General features: G+C 47.8%; 1 protein-coding gene across 1 annotated transcript in view; it reads right to left on the reverse strand.

Annotated features, from left to right (window-relative positions):
- The window catches only part of MKX (mohawk homeobox), a 75,048-nt gene extending 73,033 nt beyond the window's left edge, over window positions 1-2,015 (reverse strand). The window contains exon 1 of the mRNA XM_050804550.1: window positions 1,878-2,015. The gene's annotated coding sequence lies outside the window, so the exon portion shown is untranslated. The remainder of the gene's footprint in view (window positions 1-1,877) is intronic.
- Between the last annotated feature and the right edge of the window lie 5,887 nt (window positions 2,016-7,902).

A 7,902-nucleotide genomic window follows, 5' to 3' on the forward strand; every position in this document is an offset into this window, starting at 1 on the left:
GGAGCCGGGACCGGCGTGAGGCCGCGCGTGGTTCTTCAATCACAGCAGAAGACTAAAGCCTCTGGGATCCCCAACTCGGGGCGTCAGGAGGGACTGGATGGAAGGGAAGAGTTGGGGTAATGTGCCAACCGCATCCGCAAGGCCCAATTCATGAGTCCCAGGCCATACGGGAATTTGGAGGATTTTCGTGTTTCCTAGATCGTGGATGGTTTGGTTGAAACCCCCGCATCTTCTGCCCGATAAGGTCCCCCGGGGTGAGGTTGGGTTCAAGGACAGGGAAAAAGTTAAGTGGCGTCAGGACGAAAGCACCACTTCTCCCCCTTCTCTCCCCGAATCTTCCTATCATCCCCCAACGCGCCCCGGGACGCGCATGGTCCTAAGGTCCAAGGCGCCAGGACCCAGGTCCCGAGAGCCCTCAATCAGTGCCATTCTCTTCCACAGCACGGGTGTCAGTCGCGGGCTCGGAGCCCCTTGACACTCGCTCCTCTCTGGGGTCTCAAGGGGACCCTTTCAGAGGCTGTAAAGGTGTCAGAAGTCCAGGTCAGGAGGCAGCTTGGTCGGCGCACCTCCCGGGCTGCGGCTGCCACTGTCGGGGAGAGCCAGCAGCTCACCTCTGGGGTCGCGGAGACCCTGAGCTTTTGCCTGCCGCGCACGGGCGTCAGGGGCAAGTCCGCGCGGCCGCGGAGCCGCAGAGTTACAGCCCCAGGGCGCGCGGCCGCCCTCGCCCGCCCCATCTCCCCGCCTCGCGCCTCGGGACAGCTCCCGTTTCCTCCGAGCGGCCTCCGCTTCGCTGCCAGCGCCCCCTTTGCCCGTCCAGTCGCGGCATGGGCTGCTACTCCACTAACACACACGCGCGCGCATACACACACACACACACACACACACACACACACACACACCCCCTCTGCCTCGCCGAGTGCCCACACTCGCCAACGCCCCCGCCCCGCCCTCCGGCCACCGCAGCAGAGGCCACGCGTGACATTTAGGACTGTGGCCACCGCGATCAAACTACGGCTACGGTCTGTGTTCGTAGGGAAGTGAAGTCAGACCTCTGCTGGATGCCGCGTGTCCCTTAGGACTGCGTCCTCCCGCGCAGACAGGTACGTGCCTGGGGTGTGCACACAGCCTCGGCAATAAGTGTCAAAGCGAATTTCCGCGCTCGCAGCCCCTGTTCTACAGTCAAGACTAGCGTTGCTGTTTTCTTTTAACGTCAGTGCCCTTGGGGATGTGCGTTCATGCTGCTTTATTTGTACAAGACACCTTTCCCTGGCCCGGCCTTCTCCGCGCCACCCCAGTGCGTCCTCCTAGATGCGACGACGTGTTTTTCCTAGCGAAGTCACCACGAGGTTAGCCACCTCGGACCCTTCCCCGGCAGCCCCAAGCCCACGCAGAGATCGCAGACACAGACAACCGGCGCGCTCTAGGTCTGCAGGCAGCAGGCTCAGAGGCAAGCGATGGCAAAGGTCCGAGCGCCGTCCTGTCGCAAGGGGTCCGGGGGCGTGTGAACCACACTTCCTGACCCTCCCAGGACTCCGGCGCGCGGCCACCCGCGCCTCTTCTCAAATCACTTACCCGGATTCACTCCACACTGTGGCCGGGGAGGTCACTCCCTGCAGAAGTGTCCCCCTCCCCCCAACGCCGGCGAATAATTTTAAAGCAAAGGAGGCGCGGCCAGGTGGGCTCCCAGGCTCCGCGCAGGCCCTTGGGTCAGGCTTGGCCGCCACCCGAGCGCGTCTCCACCAGACCTTGGAGGGAAGTTGGGGGAAGGGCGGGGAGAGCACCAGCGCCCGGGGCACAGGGAAGGTGGGGCGCAGGGGCCAGAGCGAACCTGGCGTTCCCCGGCAGCCGGCTGGGACTCGGCGACGCGGGGGCTGTACCTGTGGCTGCGGGGCCGGCGGCCGGCTGCAGGGCGGCTGGCTCTCCCGCCTCGAGACTAGGCGCACTCCCATCCCCGCCGCATGTTCTCCACGCGGGCTCCGGCGCGCTCACCACCGCCACCGCTGTCGTCTCGGCTTTATTTACCCAGCCCGGCGCGCGCGGCCCGGGAACAGGAATAGCGAGGCCTTCTCATGTTTCCTGACTGCGCGGCCCAGCCGGCGAACATCCTGCGGGCGCAGTATCCACGTTCCCGGGCGGGTGGAGAGGAAGCGTCCGCGCCCGCCTGGCCGCGGGGGCTGCTGTTAACCCCTAGCAGAGGAGCCGCTGCCGGGGAGCCCCGGGCCCGCCGAGTCCTGCGGAGCCGGGCGCGGCTCCCAGATCCGCCGGCCTCGCAGGCGTGGAGCAGACGGGGCTTATCCCTTCGCACTTTAGGAGAGAAATTGGAGAAGCTGCCGGGAGCTCTCGGCTCCGGCTCCAGAAGCTGGGAGACTGCGGTGCAAATCCCGTGTCTTAGCTGGCCCGATTGCCGGAAATTTCACCGCGCGTGGCTAGGCGGGAGAGGCCACTGTGACGCGCCCTGTATTTCCCTCTCGGAGGGAAGTTAGAGCTTGGTTTTGCACCTACAGCCCTGGAGCGTATTGCGGAAAGTGCTAGCGCCCAGGAGCCTCTTTTCTGATGTCACTGGGCTTCTGGGGTCCTGGTTGTCTCAATCAAAGCCAGGCACACGTTCACCTCCGGGGCAAGAGTAGTGAGGCTGCCCTCGCCGCTGGGTATAGTGATGGGGGAAAGCAAGGATGGGGTGAGTTGAGCCCAGGTGGCCAACCCGCGGTGACCCGAGTGTAGAAGAGGAGGCGCGCCAGAGCCAGGAATCTGCACTCGGCAAAGGAGATGGAACTTAGAAGAATCACAAGCTGGGACACAGGGCAAAGAGAGAATGGCTTCCAGATTCTCTAATTGATGATACTTTGCTTCCTAGCATTACTGCAAATATAAGTAGCAAAATCGGCGGTTTAGGTGTAACTGCAAGCTCAGAGCTACTGGCAGCCCAGAAGATCCCCAAGGTGCCAACAACGAAGCTGCCTGCGCTCTCGCCGCCGGCCCTGTGGTCCCAGGGAACTTTCGCCCTTTTTAAAGAACAAACTTAGATTTCCCCTCACCAAGCTTAAAGAAATAGCACCATTTGTCCTTTTCCCCTCTAAATGTGGCTGGCCAGAGCCGGGGCAGTGGCCCACCTTAGCATCTTCTTTTCGTGTGTGTTTAGGGGGCGGGGATGCCTAGAAGGGGTTAAAATATTTACTAAAGCTATTATTTTAAAGACTAATCACACCCTCAAATTTCATATGTATCATCTACCAAATTACGCGATAGCAAACCGTTGGGCAGTGGTACAATGTAAACCATAAAGGAAGGCCGGTTTACATTTTTGCGCACCAGGAAGATACAAAGTATCATTGGAGCACGTTCTGATGTCCTCGGTTCTCTTTTGTTATATAACTTGCTGTTGCAGCGCTTGCATCTTGTCTTTGGCGCTGCCCTTGTGGTGTGAGTTCAGTACAGGCTTCTTCTGGTCTACAGACCTCGCTGTAGGAACTTAAAGACAGGGGTAAATCCTAAGGTTTCAGCCATCAATTTTCAGCGAACAAATTTCACCACAGAAGCAGATCTAATTGATTTCATAAGACGAAAGAGCCATCTTCTCTTTTATGGTCTCTATCAGTGGTGCTGTCACCAGGAATTGTAATGAAATCAGCTCTAACACACCCCTGAAACATTTTTTTGGTCAGCTGTCCCAGGTAAAGCAATAGGCATGATACAGTTACTTGCAGTTTCTCAGTATTCTACTAACTTTTTGAGCTATATGCTATAGTACATGTTAGTATAGGACAAATGAATTTTGTTGTTTTAGTACTTAACTATATTTACTCAATTTAAAAATGCATTTAGAGCGCTTTTATTTAAGATATTCTTACAGGTAATATTTGTTTTCTTAAATTCTGAAATGAAATATACAGCAAAAGTCTTAATGCAAAAATAATTTTCATTTGATATAGGAATAAAATATGTTTGAGTAAGCCTCAATTCACTAAAAAATTAACATATGGTAATTCCCTTAGACTATGATTTAATAATTAAAATCCATTTAAAAATGAAAGAAGAGTGAAGGATCCATTCTAGAAGTGAAATGGTGTGAAATATCCCTCTGTAATATACAAATGAGCATTTATTTTATTTTTACAAGTTTTATCCTCTATGCAAAAGGGAAGTGTTGTCTTCATTTTAACCCACAGTTCAAATACATTCATAATTAAATTACACCTATTTCTAAATTAAATGTTACTCAGCTTCTTGTGCTATATCCAATGTCAGTATATGAAATGCTATATATAATCCTCAGAAGTAAAACCTCCAGTTTTAGAAAGTTTTAGAAGATTTAAGAAAGTATATGTAGTTTGTGGAAGATGGCCTTATGCAGGGGGGGAAAAAACCCAAAACACCTAAAAACTTAGACCAGAAATCAGAAGACTTGAGCCCTGATTAACTAGAATCAACTATCTTAATTCTAGTTAATTTGATGTTGGTTTAGCCTGAATTTACTAAAGTATAAAATGACAATAATAAGTTTTCCACAAACTGCCTTACACTATTATGAAGGTTTTTTGTGTTTTTTTTTTTTAATGTGAAAGTAAGATATTGCTTTGCTAAAGCTAGAAAGACGTTAAGTAAGAACATTTGGAAGAAATATTAATTCATTGTATTGGACTCTGCAGTTATAAATATATGTAATTATTACTTTCTGGTAAAGAAAAAGAACAAGTCTTCAGTTTTAGCATTTTGATATTTTACCAAGGTACCCTGACATTTCAGAATAAATATTGGTCAAAGTGTTTGAAAATAATGAGTGTTTTAAAACTCCTTTTTCCAGTTATTACTTATAAGCAATAAAGCAAACTACAAAACCAGAGAATGACTACAACTTCCTGCTCAAATGGCATAAAATAGTAAGTTAATGAACAAACAGCAGGTTCAGCTCACACGTGGCCAGTTTGATGGCAGAGATACATACTGGAGTGTGTAAGGGGAACAAGAGAACAAGTGGTGACACATACGGCTGCAGAAACACTGAGCTAAGTAGTAGAATGGGTGGCCACGAAGTATCTCACAAGATGTTTCTGCTTTGTTTATAAGTTAATTTTAGTTCCATAAATAATGCAGAATGAATAACACCTTACAGGGAGGGTCTTTTGCATAAATCCACTCTCAAACGAAGAGGAATACAAGTGAAAATGCCTCTCAGCCACTTCCACCCAATCACATTCTGCAGAGGAATCACCCAAAGCTGGCAGCCAAGAAAGCTTGTGCAGGGCAGCTGCCCTTTATAAAACCATCAGATCTCATGAGACTTACTCACTGTCACCACTATCATAGGAACAGTACAGGAAAGACCTGCCCCCATGATTCAATTGCCTCCCACTGGCTCCCTCCCATGACACGTGGGAATTATGGGAGCTACAATTCGAGATGAGATTTGGGTGAGGACACAGGCAAACCATATCAGTAAGGATGAGAATGACATAAATTCAATCTTCAGTGCCATTCAATCAAGTCTTATAGGAAAACATCAACCCTCATTCCTTAACTCATTCATAGTCAAGTCTTGTCTACGGTTGCTTCTGCACCACAATGATGGAGTTCAGTCACCATGGGGGAGATCACAGGGCCCAGAAAGGCTTTGCTATCTGGCCCTTTACAGAAAAAGGTTTTTGGACCCAGATTAGGTTAGCCTAACAGCTATGCATGAGGGAGCTTAAAGATGATAGAATGACCATTTTATGTGTCTGCTAAAAATTTTGTAACCATATTACCAACATCCTTCCCGAAAACATGCAAAAAGAGAGCATTATTTTAGAAATTTGAGCCTGATTGAAAAACAGTATTTTCACCTCTTACATCAGGCTGTTTTGAATGTTATGCCAAAAACTTCTGGGTTTCAAGAAAGATTTTTAGGACTTCCGTTGAGAAAAAAAAAATACAGTAATGGTAGACACACAGAAGTTAGCTTGTGACTTTTCTTCCTTGTGCGTGCCTTTATCTAACCTACCTCACTGCACCCCACTTTGATAAAACCCCTGTTTTGGAAAAGTGCTAAAGGGAAAGAGGTATTGGAACAGAGGTGTTCTGTGCATAAACTTGTTATGGGTGGCAGTGAAGTCATTCCTGGGGTTCCAGTCATTCTCTGCACAAGACAGATTAATTCTTGCCCAAGTATCTGGGCCAGGGAACCTCAGGCCAGGCAGCAGGCGTGAGCATCTTTTTGTCCTGCTTTTCACTGATCTTTGTTAAAAGTGCTTTGATGGAGTAGGCTACCATAAATCCTGCTGAGAAAGGAGTTTGGACTAGTAGAAAGGGAAAAGGAAAAAGGCATTAGGCCAATTAATTGCATACTATTTATTTATTAATGTAAATTCTTCGAGATAGGATCTTGCTCTGTTGCCCAGGCTGTAGTATGGTGACATGATCATAATTCACTGTATCCTTGAACTCCTGGACTCAAGAGATCCTCTCATCTCAGCCTTCCGAGTAGCTGGGATTACAGACACATACCACCACACTCAGCTAATTTTTAATTTTTTTTTTGTAGAGGTGGGATCTTGCTATGTTGTCCAGACTGGTCGCAAACTCCTGGCCTCAGCTTCCCAAGTTGCTGGGATTGCAAGTGTGAACCACCATGCCAGGCCTAATTGTAAAATTTAAACAGCCTGAAGTGTAGGATAGGGGAAGTCTTGCAATATCCAAATGTCACAAATTTTTCTTAGACCTGCAGTAGCAGGCAGCTCAAGACATATGTCCTGATACTACTCTTCCAGACTCATAAATGGTGACATAGTAAAGTATATTTTAAACATACATAATACATACAAAGCACTTCCTATGAATCCATGCACTATTCTAGGCAATTAACTCATGTAATTCTCACAACCACCCTTTAGTACCCGTTTTGTAGAAGAGGACATCTAGGCATAGGATTACCCTAAGTCACAAAGTTGGTGACTAGTGGAGCTGGGATTTGAACCATGTCAGGCAGACCCTAGAGCTCATGTGCTATATCACTTAACTCTGCCCCTTCTTTGAAGGTATATAGGAAGGGTAGACAGAAAGAACTCTAAACCCTTGTCTCCATAATTGCAGGCACAGCTAAACATGCAGCTACACACCTTCCAACTCCTCACTTCACAGGTAGAAACTCAATGCCAATATGTTCGCTTTTCATTCTGTATATGACACTTTTTCTAGGTGGAGAGTAGTGGAGTGTCAGTGTCACCTGGAATAGGATGATTTTAACAGCTTCAGCATCATGGTAGAAAGGCTCCACTTCATGTTCATCTTCATGGCTGGGCTTACACCCAGAAGCCAATTGCTGCTGAATATTCTAAGGGTTCTCGAAATCTGGAGAACATCTTTTCCACCGGACAATGAAAAATAACATGCTTTGGAATAGCCTCAGTGACCCTGAAATGTTGTTTTCTTGTGGGAGTAGACACAATTATAAGTGGCTGATTCTAAGAGGGGTGAAAACCAGTAGCTTTGAGGAGGAAGGTGGCAGTGGCCCTACAACTTCATGATCCTCGTTGGTTATTTTGTCTCTATTTTGTTTTGTTTTGTCTTGTTTTCATTTGTTACCGTCGTCAGGCTTACCCCTAACATTTGTGAAGCCTAAGGCAAGAGTACAAATGACGCCCACGTACCATATGTCTAAATATTTAAACCCTATAAATCAAGCTAAAACACTTAAGTAACATATGCCCCATCCTTCTACTTTGACGAACATACCATCTCGCTGGAAAATCAAAAACTGTATAGAAAGTTAGGACTTTGGTTAGAAAAATGTTAAAGGCAATCAGATTTAATTGTTATTGCACATGTCTGGATATCTTGCTGTTAAGCTTGCGGTGTTTAGACGAGTAATAAAATATAAGAAATATAAAATATATTTATTATATTAAATTTAATTTTCTTGTCTTTATT

The sequence above is a fragment of the Macaca thibetana genome, chromosome 9 (genome assembly GCF_024542745.1).
Source record: "Macaca thibetana thibetana isolate TM-01 chromosome 9, ASM2454274v1, whole genome shotgun sequence".
NCBI classification, from domain to species: domain Eukaryota; kingdom Metazoa; phylum Chordata; class Mammalia; order Primates; family Cercopithecidae; genus Macaca; species Macaca thibetana.